Source organism: Hyla sarda, unplaced genomic scaffold (assembly GCF_029499605.1).
Source record: "Hyla sarda isolate aHylSar1 unplaced genomic scaffold, aHylSar1.hap1 scaffold_318, whole genome shotgun sequence".
Lineage (NCBI taxonomy): Eukaryota > Metazoa > Chordata > Amphibia > Anura > Hylidae > Hyla > Hyla sarda.
The window spans coordinates 224168-247691 of NW_026609912.1; the positions used below are offsets into that span (position 1 = coordinate 224168).

A 23524-nucleotide genomic window follows, 5' to 3' on the forward strand; every position below is an offset into this window, starting at 1 on the left:
TATTGCAGCCGCTGCTGTGTCCAGGCCCAGGAGCCTTAGCACTGTGCTGTGATGTCACTCAATACCACTGACATCACTAGGTGTAAACAACATCTCTCCTTTGCTGTGTATGTGACTATGGAGCTGTTTGGTGATGTCGTCTATTATGGCCTTCATAGAAGCAACAGGAGATTGTTGCATCCATCTAGAACCCTCAGAACTACAGTGCTATGATGTCACTCACTTCCACAGGCCTTGCAGAGTGTAAACAACAACAACCCAGCTTTGTTGTGTATGTAACCATAGGGATTTGTGATGTCACCTAGAACCTTCACAGCAGCGACAGCTTTATGAGGAGCATCAGCACTGCTCTGCCTGAGCAGAACCATCACCGCCATAGGTTGTCAAATAACCCGGGTTTAACCCACACAGGTAAGTCCAATGGGGTGCAGGCATGTCCTCTATGCTTACAGCTTCCCGTGGGTGTTGGTTTGATACCGTTTGGGGACAGCCAAGGAGGCATCTGCAGGCAACAAAGGTAGGTGTGTGCTTGTGTGTGTGTTTCCTATGCAGATCCTAAGCCCAGTGTCACATGCAAGTAGGAGGAGTAAGAAGGGTTCCTGGCAAATCCGGGTTATGGATTGCATTTAAAAAGGCCCCGTGGGAGTGCAATGGGCCCCTGTCTTGCTGCTTAGCAATAATGGTATGGGTTTAGGTTCTGCTGTGTGTACTGGTGGTTGACTGCCCCCCAGCCCAGAGTGTGCATGGAAAATTGTCTGGCAGCCTCCCTGACAGCAAGCAGTGATAGTGCCCATGAAGGGGACCTTGTTGGGCCCGCCCCTTTCACGGTTATCGCTTCTCGGCCTTTTGGCTAAGATCAAGTGTAGTATCTGTTCTTATCAGTTTAATATCTGATACGTCCCCTATCTGGGGACCATATATTAAATGGATTTTTGAGAACGGGGGCCGATTTCGAAGCTTGCTTCCGTCGCCCTATGCATTGACCCGATATGGCAGTATCTTCGGGTACAGTGCACCACCCCCTTACAGGGTTAAAAAGAAAGATTCCTACTTTCATTGCTACCTGCTTGCTGGCTAGCCAGCTAGCCAGCCCTGTGGGCCTTGCTGCTGCTGCTGCTGCAGCCAAAAAACAAAAGGTGGTGCTGCTGCTGCTTCTGCTTCTGCTTGTGTCTGGCCGCTGTTGGAGCGTCCAGGCACAGGACTTCTGCTGCTGCTGACTAAATGGCCTCCTTAATTGGATCATTTGAGTAGCCAGCACACCTGTGCAGGTAGGGCATGACATGATAGGCAGCTGCCTTGATAGCGGGTGGGTGCTGAATGTTCCTAATTGACAAAATAAGATTAATGCTTATGAAGAAATATAAAATCTCATCCCTTCCCCAATATCGCGCCACACCCCTACCCCTTAATTCCCTGGTTGAACTTGATGGACATATGTCTTTTTTCGACCGTACTAACTATGTAACTATGTAACATAACATGGGGGGGGGGGTCTCCTGGCTGTTCACACAGGTGTGTCATTGCTGTACATTGACCATGCATTGCTTCTGTGGTATTGCAAAGGCAAAGACAAATGCTTCCAGCCATCCATTGCACTAATGGATTGGTCATCAGCTGGCTGTCTATGTCCCGCATCAATATAGACCAAAGTACAGAGGGTTAGGCTATGCTATTGTGCACCTACCTGATGCATCAGAAGGTGCGAGGCCCTTGCTAAATTCTGTGCACAGACTTTGAGATCTATGCTTTAGACTGTATCTAAACCTGCTCCAACATGGACTGACATTCTGGCCTACTTTCAGCCGATGCGACTTGTCTGTCGCTGAACAGTCGCTTTTTATGTATTCAGCACCTATGTATAATGTTGTAAAAATGCTCTAGAAGCTAAAGTCGCAGAAATGTCACACATATTTGGCCTGCAACTTTCTGTGCGACAAATTCAGACAGGAAAAATCAGTATAAATCCTTAGAAAATTATCCCCCAGTGTCTCCATCTGCTGGCGGTATTGAATAAGCATTGCTGCACTGATGGGGTATGCATTAGACGAAAAAAAAGAAGAAAAAGAAGAATAATACGCCCAGAAAAGAGGCGAAAAGGAGAAAAACGTAAAAAAACGTGAAAAAAAAGTAAGAGGAAGAGAAGGGAAAAAAAGGTGGAAATGGGTTTAAAAGTGATTTCGGCGGAGAAATATATATATATATATATATATATATATATATATATATATATATATATATATATACGCGCACACACACACATATATATAAACGTATTCTCCGTTGAGATATTGCAGCCGCTGCTGTGTCCAGGCCCAGGAGCCTTAGCACTGTGCTGTGATGTCACTCAATACCACTGACATCACTAGGTGTAAACAACATCTCTCCTTTGCTGTGTATGTGACTATGGAGCTGTTTGGTGATGTCGTCTATTATGGCCTTCATAGAAGCAACAGGAGATTGTTGCATCCATCTAGAACCCTCAGAACTACAGTGCTATGATGTCACTCACTTCCACAGGCCTTGCAGAGTGTAAACAACAACAACCCAGCTTTGTTGTGTATGTAACCATAGGGATTTGTGATGTCACCTAGAACCTTCACAGCAGCGACAGCTTTATGAGGAGCATCAGCACTGCTCTGCCTGAGCAGAACCATCACCGCCATAGGTTGTCAAATAACCCGGGTTTAACCCACACAGGTAAGTCCAATGGGGTGCAGGCATGTCCTCTATGCTTACAGCTTCCCGTGGGTGTTGGTTTGATACCGTTTGGGGACAGCCAAGGAGGCATCTGCAGGCAACAAAGGTAGGTGTGTGCTTGTGTGTGTGTTTCCTATGCAGATCCTAAGCCCAGTGTCACATGCAAGTAGGAGGAGTAAGAAGGGTTCCTGGCAAATCCGGGTTATGGATTGCATTTAAAAAGGCCCCGTGGGAGTGCAATGGGCCCCTGTCTTGCTGCTTAGCAATAATGGTATGGGTTTAGGTTCTGCTGTGTGTACTGGTGGTTGACTGCCCCCCAGCCCAGAGTGTGCATGGAAAATTGTCTGGCAGCCTCCCTGACAGCAAGCAGTGATAGTGCCCATGAAGGGGACCTTGTTGGGCCCGCCCCTTTCACGGTTATCGCTTCTCGGCCTTTTGGCTAAGATCAAGTGTAGTATCTGTTCTTATCAGTTTAATATCTGATACGTCCCCTATCTGGGGACCATATATTAAATGGATTTTTGAGAACGGGGGCCGATTTCGAAGCTTGCTTCCGTCGCCCTATGCATTGACCCGATATGGCAGTATCTTCGGGTACAGTGCACCACCCCCTTACAGGGTTAAAAAGAAAGATTCCTACTTTCATTGCTACCTGCTTGCTGGCTAGCCAGCTAGCCAGCCCTGTGGGCCTTGCTGCTGCTGCTGCTGCAGCCAAAAAACAAAAGGTGGTGCTGCTGCTGCTTCTGCTTCTGCTTGTGTCTGGCCGCTGTTGGAGCGTCCAGGCACAGGACTTCTGCTGCTGCTGACTAAATGGCCTCCTTAATTGGATCATTTGAGTAGCCAGCACACCTGTGCAGGTAGGGCATGACATGATAGGCAGCTGCCTTGATAGCGGGTGGGTGCTGAATGTTCCTAATTGACAAAATAAGATTAATGCTTATGAAGAAATATAAAATCTCATCCCTTCCCCAATATCGCGCCACACCCCTACCCCTTAATTCCCTGGTTGAACTTGATGGACATATGTCTTTTTTCGACCGTACTAACTATGTAACTATGTAACATAACATGGGGGGGGGGGTCTCCTGGCTGTTCACACAGGTGTGTCATTGCTGTACATTGACCATGCATTGCTTCTGTGGTATTGCAAAGGCAAAGACAAATGCTTCCAGCCATCCATTGCACTAATGGATTGGTCATCAGCTGGCTGTCTATGTCCCGCATCAATATAGACCAAAGTACAGAGGGTTAGGCTATGCTATTGTGCACCTACCTGATGCATCAGAAGGTGCGAGGCCCTTGCTAAATTCTGTGCACAGACTTTGAGATCTATGCTTTAGACTGTATCTAAACCTGCTCCAACATGGACTGACATTCTGGCCTACTTTCAGCCGATGCGACTTGTCTGTCGCTGAACAGTCGCTTTTTATGTATTCAGCACCTATGTATAATGTTGTAAAAATGCTCTAGAAGCTAAAGTCGCAGAAATGTCACACATATTTGGCCTGCAACTTTCTGTGCGACAAATTCAGACAGGAAAAATCAGTATAAATCCTTAGAAAATTATCCCCCAGTGTCTCCATCTGCTGGCGGTATTGAATAAGCATTGCTGCACTGATGGGGTATGCATTAGACGAAAAAAAAGAAGAAAAAGAAGAATAATACGCCCAGAAAAGAGGCGAAAAGGAGAAAAACGTAAAAAAACGTGAAAAAAAAGTAAGAGGAAGAGAAGGGAAAAAAAGGTGGAAATGGGTTTAAAAGTGATTTCGGCGGAGAAATATATATATATATATATATATATATATATATATATATATATATACGCGCACACACACACATATATATAAACGTATTCTCCGTTGAGATATTGCAGCCGCTGCTGTGTCCAGGCCCAGGAGCCTTAGCACTGTGCTGTGATGTCACTCAATACCACTGACATCACTAGGTGTAAACAACATCTCTCCTTTGCTGTGTATGTGACTATGGAGCTGTTTGGTGATGTCGTCTATTATGGCCTTCATAGAAGCAACAGGAGATTGTTGCATCCATCTAGAACCCTCAGAACTACAGTGCTATGATGTCACTCACTTCCACAGGCCTTGCAGAGTGTAAACAACAACAACCCAGCTTTGTTGTGTATGTAACCATAGGGATTTGTGATGTCACCTAGAACCTTCACAGCAGCGACAGCTTTATGAGGAGCATCAGCACTGCTCTGCCTGAGCAGAACCATCACCGCCATAGGTTGTCAAATAACCCGGGTTTAACCCACACAGGTAAGTCCAATGGGGTGCAGGCATGTCCTCTATGCTTACAGCTTCCCGTGGGTGTTGGTTTGATACCGTTTGGGGACAGCCAAGGAGGCATCTGCAGGCAACAAAGGTAGGTGTGTGCTTGTGTGTGTGTTTCCTATGCAGATCCTAAGCCCAGTGTCACATGCAAGTAGGAGGAGTAAGAAGGGTTCCTGGCAAATCCGGGTTATGGATTGCATTTAAAAAGGCCCCGTGGGAGTGCAATGGGCCCCTGTCTTGCTGCTTAGCAATAATGGTATGGGTTTAGGTTCTGCTGTGTGTACTGGTGGTTGACTGCCCCCCAGCCCAGAGTGTGCATGGAAAATTGTCTGGCAGCCTCCCTGACAGCAAGCAGTGATAGTGCCCATGAAGGGGACCTTGTTGGGCCCGCCCCTTTCACGGTTATCGCTTCTCGGCCTTTTGGCTAAGATCAAGTGTAGTATCTGTTCTTATCAGTTTAATATCTGATACGTCCCCTATCTGGGGACCATATATTAAATGGATTTTTGAGAACGGGGGCCGATTTCGAAGCTTGCTTCCGTCGCCCTATGCATTGACCCGATATGGCAGTATCTTCGGGTACAGTGCACCACCCCCTTACAGGGTTAAAAAGAAAGATTCCTACTTTCATTGCTACCTGCTTGCTGGCTAGCCAGCTAGCCAGCCCTGTGGGCCTTGCTGCTGCTGCTGCTGCAGCCAAAAAACAAAAGGTGGTGCTGCTGCTGCTTCTGCTTCTGCTTGTGTCTGGCCGCTGTTGGAGCGTCCAGGCACAGGACTTCTGCTGCTGCTGACTAAATGGCCTCCTTAATTGGATCATTTGAGTAGCCAGCACACCTGTGCAGGTAGGGCATGACATGATAGGCAGCTGCCTTGATAGCGGGTGGGTGCTGAATGTTCCTAATTGACAAAATAAGATTAATGCTTATGAAGAAATATAAAATCTCATCCCTTCCCCAATATCGCGCCACACCCCTACCCCTTAATTCCCTGGTTGAACTTGATGGACATATGTCTTTTTTCGACCGTACTAACTATGTAACTATGTAACATAACATGGGGGGGGGGGGTCTCCTGGCTGTTCACACAGGTGTGTCATTGCTGTACATTGACCATGCATTGCTTCTGTGGTATTGCAAAGGCAAAGACAAATGCTTCCAGCCATCCATTGCACTAATGGATTGGTCATCAGCTGGCTGTCTATGTCCCGCATCAATATAGACCAAAGTACAGAGGGTTAGGCTATGCTATTGTGCACCTACCTGATGCATCAGAAGGTGCGAGGCCCTTGCTAAATTCTGTGCACAGACTTTGAGATCTATGCTTTAGACTGTATCTAAACCTGCTCCAACATGGACTGACATTCTGGCCTACTTTCAGCCGATGCGACTTGTCTGTCGCTGAACAGTCGCTTTTTATGTATTCAGCACCTATGTATAATGTTGTAAAAATGCTCTAGAAGCTAAAGTCGCAGAAATGTCACACATATTTGGCCTGCAACTTTCTGTGCGACAAATTCAGACAGGAAAAATCAGTATAAATCCTTAGAAAATTATCCCCCAGTGTCTCCATCTGCTGGCGGTATTGAATAAGCATTGCTGCACTGATGGGGTATGCATTAGACGAAAAAAAAGAAGAAAAAGAAGAATAATACGCCCAGAAAAGAGGCGAAAAGGAGAAAAACGTAAAAAAACGTGAAAAAAAAGTAAGAGGAAGAGAAGGGAAAAAAAGGTGGAAATGGGTTTAAAAGTGATTTCGGCGGAGAAATATATATATATATATATATATATATATATATATATATATATATATACGCGCACACACACACATATATATAAACGTATTCTCCGTTGAGATATTGCAGCCGCTGCTGTGTCCAGGCCCAGGAGCCTTAGCACTGTGCTGTGATGTCACTCAATACCACTGACATCACTAGGTGTAAACAACATCTCTCCTTTGCTGTGTATGTGACTATGGAGCTGTTTGGTGATGTCGTCTATTATGGCCTTCATAGAAGCAACAGGAGATTGTTGCATCCATCTAGAACCCTCAGAACTACAGTGCTATGATGTCACTCACTTCCACAGGCCTTGCAGAGTGTAAACAACAACAACCCAGCTTTGTTGTGTATGTAACCATAGGGATTTGTGATGTCACCTAGAACCTTCACAGCAGCGACAGCTTTATGAGGAGCATCAGCACTGCTCTGCCTGAGCAGAACCATCACCGCCATAGGTTGTCAAATAACCCGGGTTTAACCCACACAGGTAAGTCCAATGGGGTGCAGGCATGTCCTCTATGCTTAACAGCTTCCCGTGGGTGTTGGTTTGATACCGTTTGGGGACAGCCAAGGAGGCATCTGCAGGCAACAAAGGTAGGTGTGTGCTTGTGTGTGTGTTTCCTATGCAGATCCTAAGCCCAGTGTCACATGCAAGTAGGAGGAGTAAGAAGGGTTCCTGGCAAATCCGGGTTATGGATTGCATTTAAAAAGGCCCCGTGGGAGTGCAATGGGCCCCTGTCTTGCTGCTTAGCAATAATGGTATGGGTTTAGGTTCTGCTGTGTGTACTGGTGGTTGACTGCCCCCCAGCCCAGAGTGTGCATGGAAAATTGTCTGGCAGCCTCCCTGACAGCAAGCAGTGATAGTGCCCATGAAGGGGACCTTGTTGGGCCCGCCCCTTTCACGGTTATCGCTTCTCGGCCTTTTGGCTAAGATCAAGTGTAGTATCTGTTCTTATCAGTTTAATATCTGATACGTCCCCTATCTGGGGACCATATATTAAATGGATTTTTGAGAACGGGGGCCGATTTGAAGCTTGCTTCCGTCGCCCTATGCATTGACCCGATATGGCAGTATCTTCGGGTACAGTGCACCACCCCCTTACAGGGTTAAAAAGAAAGATTCCTACTTTCATTGCTACCTGCTTGCTGGCTAGCCAGCTAGCCAGCCCTGTGGGCCTTGCTGCTGCTGCTGCTGCAGCCAAAAAACAAAAGGTGGTGCTGCTGCTGCTTCTGCTTCTGCTTGTGTCTGGCCGCTGTTGGAGCGTCCAGGCACAGGACTTCTGCTGCTGCTGACTAAATGGCCTCCTTAATTGGATCATTTGAGTAGCCAGCACACCTGTGCAGGTAGGGCATGACATGATAGGCAGCTGCCTTGATAGCGGGTGGGTGCTGAATGTTCCTAATTGACAAAATAAGATTAATGCTTATGAAGAAATATAAAATCTCATCCCTTCCCCAATATCGCGCCACACCCCTACCCCTTAATTCCCTGGTTGAACTTGATGGACATATGTCTTTTTTCGACCGTACTAACTATGTAACTATGTAACATAACATGGGGGGGGGGGGTCTCCTGGCTGTTCACACAGGTGTGTCATTGCTGTACATTGACCATGCATTGCTTCTGTGGTATTGCAAAGGCAAAGACAAATGCTTCCAGCCATCCATTGCACTAATGGATTGGTCATCAGCTGGCTGTCTATGTCCCGCATCAATATAGACCAAAGTACAGAGGGTTAGGCTATGCTATTGTGCACCTACCTGATGCATCAGAAGGTGCGAGGCCCTTGCTAAATTCTGTGCACAGACTTTGAGATCTATGCTTTAGACTGTATCTAAACCTGCTCCAACATGGACTGACATTCTGGCCTACTTTCAGCCGATGCGACTTGTCTGTCGCTGAACAGTCGCTTTTTATGTATTCAGCACCTATGTATAATGTTGTAAAAATGCTCTAGAAGCTAAAGTCGCAGAAATGTCACACATATTTGGCCTGCAACTTTCTGTGCGACAAATTCAGACAGGAAAAATCAGTATAAATCCTTAGAAAATTATCCCCCAGTGTCTCCATCTGCTGGCGGTATTGAATAAGCATTGCTGCACTGATGGGGTATGCATTAGACGAAAAAAAAGAAGAAAAAGAAGAATAATACGCCCAGAAAAGAGGCGAAAAGGAGAAAAACGTAAAAAAACGTGAAAAAAAAGTAAGAGGAAGAGAAGGGAAAAAAAGGTGGAAATGGGTTTAAAAGTGATTTCGGCGGAGAAATATATATATATATATATATATATATATATATATATATATATATACGCGCACACACACACATATATATAAACGTATTCTCCGTTGAGATATTGCAGCCGCTGCTGTGTCCAGGCCCAGGAGCCTTAGCACTGTGCTGTGATGTCACTCAATACCACTGACATCACTAGGTGTAAACAACATCTCTCCTTTGCTGTGTATGTGACTATGGAGCTGTTTGGTGAAGTCGTCTATTATGGCCTTCATAGAAGCAACAGGAGATTGTTGCATCCATCTAGAACCCTCAGAACTACAGTGCTATGATGTCACTCACTTCCACAGGCCTTGCAGAGTGTAAACAACAACAACCCAGCTTTGTTGTGTATGTAACCATAGGGATTTGTGATGTCACCTAGAACCTTCACAGCAGCGACAGCTTTATGAGGAGCATCAGCACTGCTCTGCCTGAGCAGAACCATCACCGCCATAGGTTGTCAAATAACCCGGGTTTAACCCACACAGGTAAGTCCAATGGGGTGCAGGCATGTCCTCTATGCTTACAGCTTCCCGTGGGTGTTGGTTTGATACCGTTTGGGGACAGCCAAGGAGGCATCTGCAGGCAACAAAGGTAGGTGTGTGCTTGTGTGTGTGTTTCCTATGCAGATCCTAAGCCCAGTGTCACATGCAAGTAGGAGGAGTAAGAAGGGTTCCTGGCAAATCCGGGTTATGGATTGCATTTAAAAAGGCCCCGTGGGAGTGCAATGGGCCCCTGTCTTGCTGCTTAGCAATAATGGTATGGGTTTAGGTTCTGCTGTGTGTACTGGTGGTTGACTGCCCCCCAGCCCAGAGTGTGCATGGAAAATTGTCTGGCAGCCTCCCTGACAGCAAGCAGTGATAGTGCCCATGAAGGGGACCTTGTTGGGCCCGCCCCTTTCACGGTTATCGCTTCTCGGCCTTTTGGCTAAGATCAAGTGTAGTATCTGTTCTTATCAGTTTAATATCTGATACGTCCCCTATCTGGGGACCATATATTAAATGGATTTTTGAGAACGGGGGCCGATTTTGAAGCTTGCTTCCGTCGCCCTATGCATTGACCCGATATGGCAGTATCTTCGGGTACAGTGCACCACCCCCTTACAGGGTTAAAAAGAAAGATTCCTACTTTCATTGCTACCTGCTTGCTGGCTAGCCAGCTAGCCAGCCCTGTGGGCCTTGCTGCTGCTGCTGCTGCTGCAGCCAAAAAACAAAAGGTGGTGCTGCTGCTGCTTCTGCTTCTGCTTGTGTCTGGCCGCTGTTGGAGCGTCCAGGCACAGGACTTCTGCTGCTGCTGACTAAATGGCCTCCTTAATTGGATCATTTGAGTAGCCAGCACACCTGTGCAGGTAGGGCATGACATGATAGGCAGCTGCCTTGATAGCGGGTGGGTGCTGAATGTTCCTAATTGACAAAATAAGATTAATGCTTATGAAGAAATATAAAATCTCATCCCTTCCCCAATATCGCGCCACACCCCTACCCCTTAATTCCCTGGTTGAACTTGATGGACATATGTCTTTTTTCGACCGTACTAACTATGTAACTATGTAACATAACATGGGGGGGGGGGGTCTCCTGGCTGTTCACACAGGTGTGTCATTGCTGTACATTGACCATGCATTGCTTCTGTGGTATTGCAAAGGCAAAGACAAATGCTTCCAGCCATCCATTGCACTAATGGATTGGTCATCAGCTGGCTGTCTATGTCCCGCATCAATATAGACCAAAGTACAGAGGGTTAGGCTATGCTATTGTGCACCTACCTGATGCATCAGAAGGTGCGAGGCCCTTGCTAAATTCTGTGCACAGACTTTGAGATCTATGCTTTAGACTGTATCTAAACCTGCTCCAACATGGACTGACATTCTGGCCTACTTTCAGCCGATGCGACTTGTCTGTCGCTGAACAGTCGCTTTTTATGTATTCAGCACCTATGTATAATGTTGTAAAAATGCTCTAGAAGCTAAAGTCGCAGAAATGTCACACATATTTGGCCTGCAACTTTCTGTGCGACAAATTCAGACAGGAAAAATCAGTATAAATCCTTAGAAAATTATCCCCCAGTGTCTCCATCTGCTGGCGGTATTGAATAAGCATTGCTGCACTGATGGGGTATGCATTAGACGAAAAAAAAGAAGAAAAAGAAGAATAATACGCCCAGAAAAGAGGCGAAAAGGAGAAAAACGTAAAAAAACGTGAAAAAAAAGTAAGAGGAAGAGAAGGGAAAAAAAGGTGGAAATGGGTTTAAAAGTGATTTCGGCGGAGAAATATATATATATATATATATATATATATATATATATATATATATATATATATACGCGCACACACACACATATATATAAACGTATTCTCCGTTGAGATATTGCAGCCGCTGCTGTGTCCAGGCCCAGGAGCCTTAGCACTGTGCTGTGATGTCACTCAATACCACTGACATCACTAGGTGTAAACAACATCTCTCCTTTGCTGTGTATGTGACTATGGAGCTGTTTGGTGATGTCGTCTATTATGGCCTTCATAGAAGCAACAGGAGATTGTTGCATCCATCTAGAACCCTCAGAACTACAGTGCTATGATGTCACTCACTTCCACAGGCCTTGCAGAGTGTAAACAACAACAACCCAGCTTTGTTGTGTATGTAACCATAGGGATTTGTGATGTCACCTAGAACCTTCACAGCAGCGACAGCTTTATGAGGAGCATCAGCACTGCTCTGCCTGAGCAGAACCATCACCGCCATAGGTTGTCAAATAACCCGGGTTTAACCCACACAGGTAAGTCCAATGGGGTGCAGGCATGTCCTCTATGCTTACAGCTTCCCGTGGGTGTTGGTTTGATACCGTTTGGGGACAGCCAAGGAGGCATCTGCAGGCAACAAAGGTAGGTGTGTGCTTGTGTGTGTGTTTCCTATGCAGATCCTAAGCCCAGTGTCACATGCAAGTAGGAGGAGTAAGAAGGGTTCCTGGCAAATCCGGGTTATGGATTGCATTTAAAAAGGCCCCGTGGGAGTGCAATGGGCCCCTGTCTTGCTGCTTAGCAATAATGGTATGGGTTTAGGTTCTGCTGTGTGTACTGGTGGTTGACTGCCCCCCAGCCCAGAGTGTGCATGGAAAATTGTCTGGCAGCCTCCCTGACAGCAAGCAGTGATAGTGCCCATGAAGGGGACCTTGTTGGGCCCGCCCCTTTCACGGTTATCGCTTCTCGGCCTTTTGGCTAAGATCAAGTGTAGTATCTGTTCTTATCAGTTTAATATCTGATACGTCCCCTATCTGGGGACCATATATTAAATGGATTTTTGAGAACGGGGGCCGATTTCGAAGCTTGCTTCCGTCGCCCTATGCATTGACCCGATATGGCAGTATCTTCGGGTACAGTGCACCACCCCCTTACAGGGTTAAAAAGAAAGATTCCTACTTTCATTGCTACCTGCTTGCTGGCTAGCCAGCTAGCCAGCCCTGTGGGCCTTGCTGCTGCTGCTGCTGCAGCCAAAAAACAAAAGGTGGTGCTGCTGCTGCTTCTGCTTCTGCTTGTGTCTGGCCGCTGTTGGAGCGTCCAGGCACAGGACTTCTGCTGCTGCTGACTAAATGGCCTCCTTAATTGGATCATTTGAGTAGCCAGCACACCTGTGCAGGTAGGGCATGACATGATAGGCAGCTGCCTTGATAGCGGGTGGGTGCTGAATGTTCCTAATTGACAAAATAAGATTAATGCTTATGAAGAAATATAAAATCTCATCCCTTCCCCAATATCGCGCCACACCCCTACCCCTTAATTCCCTGGTTGAACTTGATGGACATATGTCTTTTTTCGACCGTACTAACTATGTAACTATGTAACATAACATGGGGGGGGGGGTCTCCTGGCTGTTCACACAGGTGTGTCATTGCTGTACATTGACCATGCATTGCTTCTGTGGTATTGCAAAGGCAAAGACAAATGCTTCCAGCCATCCATTGCACTAATGGATTGGTCATCAGCTGGCTGTCTATGTCCCGCATCAATATAGACCAAAGTACAGAGGGTTAGGCTATGCTATTGTGCACCTACCTGATGCATCAGAAGGTGCGAGGCCCTTGCTAAATTCTGTGCACAGACTTTGAGATCTATGCTTTAGACTGTATCTAAACCTGCTCCAACATGGACTGACATTCTGGCCTACTTTCAGCCGATGCGACTTGTCTGTCGCTGAACAGTCGCTTTTTATGTATTCAGCACCTATGTATAATGTTGTAAAAATGCTCTAGAAGCTAAAGTCGCAGAAATGTCACACATATTTGGCCTGCAACTTTCTGTGCGACAAATTCAGACAGGAAAAATCAGTATAAATCCTTAGAAAATTATCCCCCAGTGTCTCCATCTGCTGGCGGTATTGAATAAGCATTGCTGCACTGATGGGGTATGCATTAGACGAAAAAAAAGAAGAAAAAGAAGAATAATACGCCCAGAAAAGAGGCGAAAAGGAGAAAAACGTAAAAAAACGTGAAAAAAAAGTAAGAGGAAGAGAAGGGAAAAAAAGGTGGAAATGGGTTTAAAAGTGATTTCGGCGGAGAAATATATATATATATATATATATATATATATATACGCGCACACACACACATATATATAAACGTATTCTCCGTTGAGATATTGCAGCCGCTGCTGTGTCCAGGCCCAGGAGCCTTAGCACTGTGCTGTGATGTCACTCAATACCACTGACATCACTAGGTGTAAACAACATCTCTCCTTTGCTGTGTATGTGACTATGGAGCTGTTTGGTGATGTCGTCTATTATGGCCTTCATAGAAGCAACAGGAGATTGTTGCATCCATCTAGAACCCTCAGAACTACAGTGCTATGATGTCACTCACTTCCACAGGCCTTGCAGAGTGTAAACAACAACAACCCAGCTTTGTTGTGTATGTAACCATAGGGATTTGTGATGTCACCTAGAACCTTCACAGCAGCGACAGCTTTATGAGGAGCATCAGCACTGCTCTGCCTGAGCAGAACCATCACCGCCATAGGTTGTCAAATAACCCGGGTTTAACCCACACAGGTAAGTCCAATGGGGTGCAGGCATGTCCTCTATGCTTACAGCTTCCCGTGGGTGTTGGTTTGATACCGTTTGGGGACAGCCAAGGAGGCATCTGCAGGCAACAAAGGTAGGTGTGTGCTTGTGTGTGTGTTTCCTATGCAGATCCTAAGCCCAGTGTCACATGCAAGTAGGAGGAGTAAGAAGGGTTCCTGGCAAATCCGGGTTATGGATTGCATTTAAAAAGGCCCCGTGGGAGTGCAATGGGCCCCTGTCTTGCTGCTTAGCAATAATGGTATGGGTTTAGGTTCTGCTGTGTGTACTGGTGGTTGACTGCCCCCCAGCCCAGAGTGTGCATGGAAAATTGTCTGGCAGCCTCCCTGACAGCAAGCAGTGATAGTGCCCATGAAGGGGACCTTGTTGGGCCCGCCCCTTTCACGGTTATCGCTTCTCGGCCTTTTGGCTAAGATCAAGTGTAGTATCTGTTCTTATCAGTTTAATATCTGATACGTCCCCTATCTGGGGACCATATATTAAATGGATTTTTGAGAACGGGGGCCGATTTCGAAGCTTGCTTCCGTCGCCCTATGCATTGACCCGATATGGCAGTATCTTCGGGTACAGTGCACCACCCCCTTACAGGGTTAAAAAGAAAGATTCCTACTTTCATTGCTACCTGCTTGCTGGCTAGCCAGCTAGCCAGCCCTGTGGGCCTTGCTGCTGCTGCTGCTGCAGCCAAAAAACAAAAGGTGGTGCTGCTGCTGCTTCTGCTTCTGCTTGTGTCTGGCCGCTGTTGGAGCGTCCAGGCACAGGACTTCTGCTGCTGCTGACTAAATGGCCTCCTTAATTGGATCATTTGAGTAGCCAGCACACCTGTGCAGGTAGGGCATGACATGATAGGCAGCTGCCTTGATAGCGGGTGGGTGCTGAATGTTCCTAATTGACAAAATAAGATTAATGCTTATGAAGAAATATAAAATCTCATCCCTTCCCCAATATCGCGCCACACCCCTACCCCTTAATTCCCTGGTTGAACTTGATGGACATATGTCTTTTTTCGACCGTACTAACTATGTAACTATGTAACATAACATGGGGGGGGGGTCTCCTGGCTGTTCACACAGGTGTGTCATTGCTGTACATTGACCATGCATTGCTTCTGTGGTATTGCAAAGGCAAAGACAAATGCTTCCAGCCATCCATTGCACTAATGGATTGGTCATCAGCTGGCTGTCTATGTCCCGCATCAATATAGACCAAAGTACAGAGGGTTAGGCTATGCTATTGTGCACCTACCTGATGCATCAGAAGGTGCGAGGCCCTTGCTAAATTCTGTGCACAGACTTTGAGATCTATGCTTTAGACTGTATCTAAACCTGCTCCAACATGGACTGACATTCTGGCCTACTTTCAGCCGATGCGACTTGTCTGTCGCTGAACAGTCGCTTTTTATGTATTCAGCACCTATGTATAATGTTGTAAAAATGCTCTAGAAGCTAAAGTCGCAGAAATGTCACACATATTTGGCCTGCAACTTTCTGTGCGACAAATTCAGACAGGAAAAATCAGTATAAATCCTTAGAAAATTATCCCCCAGTGTCTCCATCTGCTGGCGGTATTGAATAAGCATTGCTGCACTGATGGGGTATGCATTAGACGAAAAAAAAGAAGAAAAAGAAGAATAATACGCCCAGAAAAGAGGCGAAAAGGAGAAAAACGTAAAAAAACGTGAAAAAAAGTAAGAGGAAGAGAAGGGAAAAAAAGGTGGAAATGGGTTTAAAAGTGATTTCGGCGGAGAAATATATATATATATATATATATATATATATATATATATATATATATACGCGCACACACACACATATATATAAACGTATTCTCCGTTGAGATATTGCAGCCGCTGCTGTGTCCAGGCCCAGGAGCCTTAGCACTGTGCTGTGATGTCACTCAATACCACTGACATCACTAGGTGTAAACAACATCTCTCCTTTGCTGTGTATGTGACTATGGAGCTGTTTGGTGATGTCGTCTATTATGGCCTTCATAGAAGCAACAGGAGATTGTTGCATCCATCTAGAACCCTCAGAACTACAGTGCTATGATGTCACTCACTTCCACAGGCCTTGCAGAGTGTAAACAACAACAACCCAGCTTTGTTGTGTATGTAACCATAGGGATTTGTGATGTCACCTAGAACCTTCACAGCAGCGACAGCTTTATGAGGAGCATCAGCACTGCTCTGCCTGAGCAGAACCATCACCGCCATAGGTTGTCAAATAACCCGGGTTTAACCCACACAGGTAAGTCCAATGGGGTGCAGGCATGTCCTCTATGCTTACAGCTTCCCGTGGGTGTTGGTTTGATACCGTTTGGGGACAGCCAAGGAGGCATCTGCAGGCAACAAAGGTAGGTGTGTGCTTGTGTGTGTGTTTCCTATGCAGATCCTAAGCCCAGTGTCACATGCAAGTAGGAGGAGTAAGAAGGGTTCCTGGCAAATCCGGGTTATGGATTGCATTTAAAAAGGCCCCGTGGGAGTGCAATGGGCCCCTGTCTTGCTGCTTAGCAATAATGGTATGGGTTTAGGTTCTGCTGTGTGTACTGGTGGTTGACTGCCCCCCAGCCCAGAGTGTGCATGGAAAATTGTCTGGCAGCCTCCCTGACAGCAAGCAGTGATAGTGCCCATGAAGGGGACCTTGTTGGGCCCGCCCCTTTCACGGTTATCGCTTCTCGGCCTTTTGGCTAAGATCAAGTGTAGTATCTGTTCTTATCAGTTTAATATCTGATACGTCCCCTATCTGGGGACCATATATTAAATGGATTTTTGAGAACGGGGGCCGATTTCGAAGCTTGCTTCCGTCGCCCTATGCATTGACCCGATATGGCAGTATCTTCGGGTACAGTGCACCACCCCCTTACAGGGTTAAAAAGAAAGATTCCTACTTTCATTGCTACCTGCTTGCTGGCTAGCCAGCTAGCCAGCCCTGTGGGCCTTGCTGCTGCTGCTGCTGCAGCCAAAAAACAAAAGGTGGTGCTGCTGCTGCTTCTGCTTCTGCTTGTGTCTGGCCGCTGTTGGAGCGTCCAGGCACAGGACTTCTGCTGCTGCTGACTAAATGGCCTCCTTAATTGGATCATTTGAGTAGCCAGCACACCTGTGCAGGTAGGGCATGACATGATAGGCAGCTGCCTTGATAGCGGGTGGGTGCTGAATGTTCCTAATTGACAAAATAAGATTAATGCTTATGAAGAAATATAAAATCTCATCCCTTCCCCAATATCGCGCCACACCCCTACCCCTTAATTCCCTGGTTGAACTTGATGGACATATGTCTTTTTTCGACCGTACTAACTATGTAACTATGTAACATAACATGGGGGGGGGGGTCTCCTGGCTGTTCACACAGGTGTGTCATTGCTGTACATTGACCATGCATTGCTTCTGTGGTATTGCAAAGGCAAAGACAAATGCTTCCAGCCATCCATTGCACTAATGGATTGGTCATCAGCTGGCTGTCTATGTCCCGCATCAATATAGACCAAAGTACAGAGGGTTAGGCTATGCTATTGTGCACCTACCTGATGCATCAGAAGGTGCGAGGCCCTTGCTAAATTCTGTGCACAGACTTTGAGATCTATGCTTTAGACTGTATCTAAACCTGCTCCAACATGGACTGACATTCTGGCCTACTTTCAGCCGATGCGACTTGTCTGTCGCTGAACAGTCGCTTTTTATGTATTCAGCACCTATGTATAATGTTGTAAAAATGCTCTAGAAGCTAAAGTCGCAGAAATGTCACACATATTTGGCCTGCAACTTTCTGTGCGACAAATTCAGACAGGAAAAATCAGTATAAATCCTTAGAAAATTATCCCCCAGTGTCTCCATCTGCTGGCGGTATTGAATAAGCATTGCTGCACTGATGGGGTATGCATTAGACGAAAAAAAAGAAGAAAAAGAAGAATAATACGCCCAGAAAAGAGGCGAAAAGGAGAAAAACGTAAAAAAACGTGAAAAAAAAGTAAGAGGAAGAGAAGGGAAAAAAAGGTGGAAATGGGTTTAAAAGTGATTTCGGCGGAGATATATATATATATATATATATATATATATATATATATATATATACGCGCACACACACACATATATATAAACGTATTCTCCGTTGAGATATTGCAGCCGCTGCTGTGTCCAGGCCCAGGAGCCTTAGCACTGTGCTGTGATGTCACTCAATACCACTGACATCACTAGGTGTAAACAACATCTCTCCTTTGCTGTGTATGTGACTATGGAGCTGTTTGGTGATGTCGTCTATTATGGCCTTCATAGAAGCAACAGGAGATTGTTGCATCCATCTAGAACCCTCAGAACTACAGTGCTATGATGTCACTCACTTCCACAGGCCTTGCAGAGTGTAAACAACAACCCAGCTTTGTTGTGTATGTAACCATAGGGATTTGTGATGTCACCTAGAACCTTCACAGCAGCGACAGCTTTATGAGGAGCATCAGCACTGCTCTGCCTGAGCAGAACCATCACCGCCATAGGTTGTCAAATAACCCGGGTTTAACCCACACAGGTAAGTCCAATGGGGTGCAGGCATGTCCTCTATGCTTACAGCTTCCCGTGGGTGTTGGTTTGATACCGTTTGGGGACAGCCAAGGAGGCATCTGCAGGCAACAAAGGTAGGTGTGTGCTTGTGTGTGTGTTTCCTATGCAGATCCTAAGCCCAGTGTCACATGCAAGTAGGAGGAGTAAGAAGGGTTCCTGGCAAATCCGGGTTATGGATTGCATTTAAAAAGGCCCCGTGGGAGTGCAATGGGCCCCTGTCTTGCTGCTTAGCAATAATGGTATGGGTTTAGGTTCTGCTGTGTGTACTGGTGGTTGACTGCCCCCCAGCCCAGAGTGTGCATGGAAAATTGTCTGGCAGCCTCCCTGACAGCAAGCAGTGATAGTGCCCATGAAGGGGACCTTGTTGGGCCCGCCCCTTTCACGGTTATCGCTTCTCGGCCTTTTGGCTAAGATCAAGTGTAGTATCTGTTCTTATCAGTTTAATATCTGATACGTCCCCTATCTGGGGACCATATATTAAATGGATTTTTGAGAACGGGGGCCGATTTCGAAGCTTGCTTCCGTCGCCCTATGCATTGACCCGATATGGCAGTATCTTCGGGTACAGTGCACCACCCCCTTACAGGGTTAAAAAGAAAGATTCCTACTTTCATTGCTACCTGCTTGCTGGCTAGCCAGCTAGCCAGCCCTGTGGGCCTTGCTGCTGCTGCTGCTGCAGCCAAAAAACAAAAGGTGGTGCTGCTGCTGCTTCTGCTTCTGCTTGTGTCTGGCCGCTGTTGGAGCGTCCAGGCACAGGACTTCTGCTGCTGCTGACTAAATGGCCTCCTTAATTGGATCATTTGAGTAGCCAGCACACCTGTGCAGGTAGGGCATGACATGATAGGCAGCTGCCTTGATAGCGGGTGGGTGCTGAATGTTCCTAATTGACAAAATAAGATTAATGCTTATGAAGAAATATAAAATCTCATCCCTTCCCCAATATCGCGCCACACCCCTACCCCTTAATTCCCTGGTTGAACTTGATGGACATATGTCTTTTTTCGACCGTACTAACTATGTAACTATGTAACATAACATGGGGGGGGGGGGTCTCCTGGCTGTTCACACAGGTGTGTCATTGCTGTACATTGACCATGCATTGCTTCTGTGGTATTGCAAAGGCAAAGACAAATGCTTCCAGCCATCCATTGCACTAATGGATTGGTCATCAGCTGGCTGTCTATGTCCCGCATCAATATAGACCAAAGTACAGAGGGTTAGGCTATGCTATTGTGCACCTACCTGATGCATCAGAAGGTGCGAGGCCCTTGCTAAATTCTGTGCACAGACTTTGAGATCTATGCTTTAGACTGTATCTAAACCTGCTCCAACATGGACTGACATTCTGGCCTACTTTCAGCCGATGCGACTTGTCTGTCGCTGAACAGTCGCTTTTTATGTATTCAGCACCTATGTATAATGTTGTAAAAATGCTCTAGAAGCTAAAGTCGCAGAAATGTCACACATATTTGGCCTGCAACTTTCTGTGCGACAAATTCAGACAGGAAAAATCAGTATAAATCCTTAGAAAATTATCCCCCAGTGTCTCCATCTGCTGGCGGTATTGAATAAGCATTGCTGCACTGATGGGGTATGCATTAGACGAAAAAAAAGAAGAAAAAGAAGAATAATACGCCCAGAAAAGAGGCGAAAAGGAGAAAAACGTAAAAAAACGTGAAAAAAAAGTAAGAGGAAGAGAAGGGAAAAAAAGGTGGAAATGGGTTTAAAAGTGATTTCGGCGGAGAAATATATATATATATATATATATATATATATATATATATATATACGCGCACACACACACATATATATAAACGTATTCTCCGTTGAGATATTGCAGCCGCTGCTGTGTCCAGGCCCAGGAGCCTTAGCACTGTGCTGTGATGTCACTCAATACCACTGACATCACTAGGTGTAAACAACATCTCTCCTTTGCTGTGTATGTGACTATGGAGCTGTTTGGTGATGTCGTCTATTATGGCCTTCATAGAAGCAACAGGAGATTGTTGCATCCATCTAGAACCCTCAGAACTACAGTGCTATGATGTCACTCACTTCCACAGGCCTTGCAGAGTGTAAACAACAACAACCCAGCTTTGTTGTGTATGTAACCATAGGGATTTGTGATGTCACCTAGAACCTTCACAGCAGCGACAGCTTTATGAGGAGCATCAGCACTGCTCTGCCTGAGCAGAACCATCACCGCCATAGGTTGTCAAATAACCCGGGTTTAACCCACACAGGTAAGTCCAATGGGGTGCAGGCATGTCCTCTATGCTTACAGCTTCCCGTGGGTGTTGGTTTGATACCGTTTGGGGACAGCCAAGGAGGCATCTGCAGGCAACAAAGGTAGGTGTGTGCTTGTGTGTGTGTTTCCTATGCAGATCCTAAGCCCAGTGTCACATGCAAGTAGGAGGAGTAAGAAGGGTTCCTGGCAAATCCGGGTTATGGATTGCATTTAAAAAGGCCCCGTGGGAGTGCAATGGGCCCCTGTCTTGCTGCTTAGCAATAATGGTATGGGTTTAGGTTCTGCTGTGTGTACTGGTGGTTGACTGCCCCCCAGCCCAGAGTGTGCATGGAAAATTGTCTGGCAGCCTCCCTGACAGCAAGCAGTGATAGTGCCCATGAAGGGGACCTTGTTGGGCCCGCCCCTTTCACGGTTATCGCTTCTCGGCCTTTTGGCTAAGATCAAGTGTAGTATCTGTTCTTATCAGTTTAATATCTGATACGTCCCCTATATGGGGACCATATATTAAATGGATTTTTGAGAACGGGGGCCGATTTCGAAGCTTGCTTCCGTCGCCCTATGCATTGACCCGATATGGCAGTATCTTCGGGTACAGTGCACCACCCCCTTACAGGGTTAAAAAGAAAGATTCCTACTTTCATTGCTACCTGCTTGCTGGCTAGCCAGCTAGCCAGCCCTGTGGGCCTTGCTGCTGCTGCTGCTGCAGCCAAAAAACAAAAGGTGGTGCTGCTGCTGCTTCTGCTTCTGCTTGTGTCTGGCCGCTGTTGGAGCGTCCAGGCACAGGACTTCTGCTGCTGCTGACTAAATGGCCTCCTTAATTGGATCATTTGAGTAGCCAGCACACCTGTGCAGGTAGGGCATGACATGATAGGCAGCTGCCTTGATAGCGGGTGGGTGCTGAATGTTCCTAATTGACAAAATAAGATTAATGCTTATGAAGAAATATAAAATCTCATCCCTTCCCCAATATCGCGCCACACCCCTACCCCTTAATTCCCTGGTTGAACTTGATGGACATATGTCTTTTTTCGACCGTACTAACTATGTAACTATGTAACATAACATGGGGGGGGGGGGTCTCCTGGCTGTTCACACAGGTGTGTCATTGCTGTACATTGACCATGCATTGCTTCTGTGGTATTGCAAAGGCAAAGACAAATGCTTCCAGCCATCCATTGCACTAATGGATTGGTCATCAGCTGGCTGTCTATGTCCCGCATCAATATAGACCAAAGTACAGAGGGTTAGGCTATGCTATTGTGCACCTACCTGATGCATCAGAAGGTGCGAGGCCCTTGCTAAATTCTGTGCACAGACTTTGAGATCTATGCTTTAGACTGTATCTAAACCTGCTCCAACATGGACTGACATTCTGGCCTACTTTCAGCCGATGCGACTTGTCTGTCGCTGAACAGTCGCTTTTTATGTATTCAGCACCTATGTATAATGTTGTAAAAATGCTCTAGAAGCTAAAGTCGCAGAAATGTCACACATATTTGGCCTGCAACTTTCTGTGCGACAAATTCAGACAGGAAAAATCAGTATAAATCCTTAGAAAATTATCCCCCAGTGTCTCCATCTGCTGGCGGTATTGAATAAGCATTGCTGCACTGATGGGGTATGCATTAGACGAAAAAAAAGAAGAAAAAGAAGAATAATACGCCCAGAAAAGAGGCGAAAAGGAGAAAAACGTAAAAAAACGTGAAAAAAAAGTAAGAGGAAGAGAAGGGAAAAAAAGGTGGAAATGGGTTTAAAAGTGATTTCGGCGGAGAATATATATATATATATATATATATATATATATATATATATATATATACGCGCACACACACACATATATATAAACGTATTCTCCGTTGAGATATTGCAGCCGCTGCTGTGTCCAGGCCCAGGAGCCTTAGCACTGTGCTGTGATGTCACTCAATACCACTGACATCACTAGGTGTAAACAACATCTCTCCTTTGCTGTGTATGTGACTATGGAGCTGTTTGGTGATGTCGTCTATTATGGCCTTCATAGAAGCAACAGGAGATTGTTGCATCCATCTAGAACCCTCAGAACTACAGTGCTATGATGTCACTCACTTCCACAGGCCTTGCAGAGTGTAAACAACAACAACCCAGCTTTGTTGTGTATGTAACCATAGGGATTTGTGATGTCACCTAGAACCTTCACAGCAGCGACAGCTTTATGAGGAGCATCAGCACTGCTCTGCCTGAGCAGAACCATCACCGCCATAGGTTGTCAAATAACCCGGGTTTAACCCACACAGGTAAGTCCAATGGGGTGCAGGCATGTCCTCTATGCTTACAGCTTCCCGTGGGTGTTGGTTTGATACCGTTTGGGGACAGCCAAGGAGGCATCTGCAGGCAACAAAGGTAGGTGTGTGCTTGTGTGTGTGTTTCCTATGCAGATCCTAAGCCCAGTGTCACATGCAAGTAGGAGGAGTAAGAAGGGTTCCTGGCAAATCCGGGTTATGGATTGCATTTAAAAAGGCCCCGTGGGAGTGCAATGGGCCCCTGTCTTGCTGCTTAGCAATAATGGTATGGGTTTAGGTTCTGCTGTGTGTACTGGTGGTTGACTGCCCCCCAGCCCAGAGTGTGCATGGAAAATTG

The 23524-nt window shown here is 46.1% G+C and overlaps 10 non-coding genes across 10 annotated transcripts; all 10 read left to right on the forward strand.

Annotated features, from left to right (window-relative positions):
- The first annotated feature begins 830 nt into the window (after nucleotides 1-830).
- Nucleotides 831-1021, forward strand: LOC130329462 (U2 spliceosomal RNA). Its single transcript, XR_008873025.1, has one exon. It is a non-coding gene; the product is annotated as a U2 spliceosomal RNA (small nuclear RNA).
- Nucleotides 1022-3116: 2095 nt separating this feature from the next.
- LOC130329463 (U2 spliceosomal RNA) lies at nucleotides 3117-3307 on the forward strand. Its single transcript, XR_008873026.1, has one exon. It is a non-coding gene; the product is annotated as a U2 spliceosomal RNA (small nuclear RNA).
- Nucleotides 3308-5392: 2085 nt separating this feature from the next.
- Nucleotides 5393-5583, forward strand: LOC130329464 (U2 spliceosomal RNA). The gene has a single exon (XR_008873027.1). It is a non-coding gene; the product is annotated as a U2 spliceosomal RNA (small nuclear RNA).
- A 2089-nt stretch (nucleotides 5584-7672) lies between these two features.
- LOC130329512 (U2 spliceosomal RNA) lies at nucleotides 7673-7862 on the forward strand. Its single transcript, XR_008873071.1, has one exon. It is a non-coding gene; the product is annotated as a U2 spliceosomal RNA (small nuclear RNA).
- Nucleotides 7863-9948: 2086 nt separating this feature from the next.
- On the forward strand, nucleotides 9949-10139 carry LOC130329567 (U2 spliceosomal RNA). Its single transcript, XR_008873112.1, has one exon. It is a non-coding gene; the product is annotated as a U2 spliceosomal RNA (small nuclear RNA).
- Nucleotides 10140-12236: 2097 nt separating this feature from the next.
- On the forward strand, nucleotides 12237-12427 carry LOC130329465 (U2 spliceosomal RNA). Its single transcript, XR_008873028.1, has one exon. It is a non-coding gene; the product is annotated as a U2 spliceosomal RNA (small nuclear RNA).
- Nucleotides 12428-14500: 2073 nt separating this feature from the next.
- LOC130329466 (U2 spliceosomal RNA) lies at nucleotides 14501-14691 on the forward strand. Its single transcript, XR_008873029.1, has one exon. It is a non-coding gene; the product is annotated as a U2 spliceosomal RNA (small nuclear RNA).
- A 2085-nt stretch (nucleotides 14692-16776) lies between these two features.
- LOC130329467 (U2 spliceosomal RNA) lies at nucleotides 16777-16967 on the forward strand. Its single transcript, XR_008873030.1, has one exon. It is a non-coding gene; the product is annotated as a U2 spliceosomal RNA (small nuclear RNA).
- Nucleotides 16968-19047: 2080 nt separating this feature from the next.
- Nucleotides 19048-19238, forward strand: LOC130329468 (U2 spliceosomal RNA). The gene has a single exon (XR_008873031.1). It is a non-coding gene; the product is annotated as a U2 spliceosomal RNA (small nuclear RNA).
- Nucleotides 19239-21322: 2084 nt separating this feature from the next.
- On the forward strand, nucleotides 21323-21513 carry LOC130329508 (U2 spliceosomal RNA). The gene has a single exon (XR_008873067.1). It is a non-coding gene; the product is annotated as a U2 spliceosomal RNA (small nuclear RNA).
- The last annotated feature ends 2011 nt before the right edge of the window (nucleotides 21514-23524 follow it).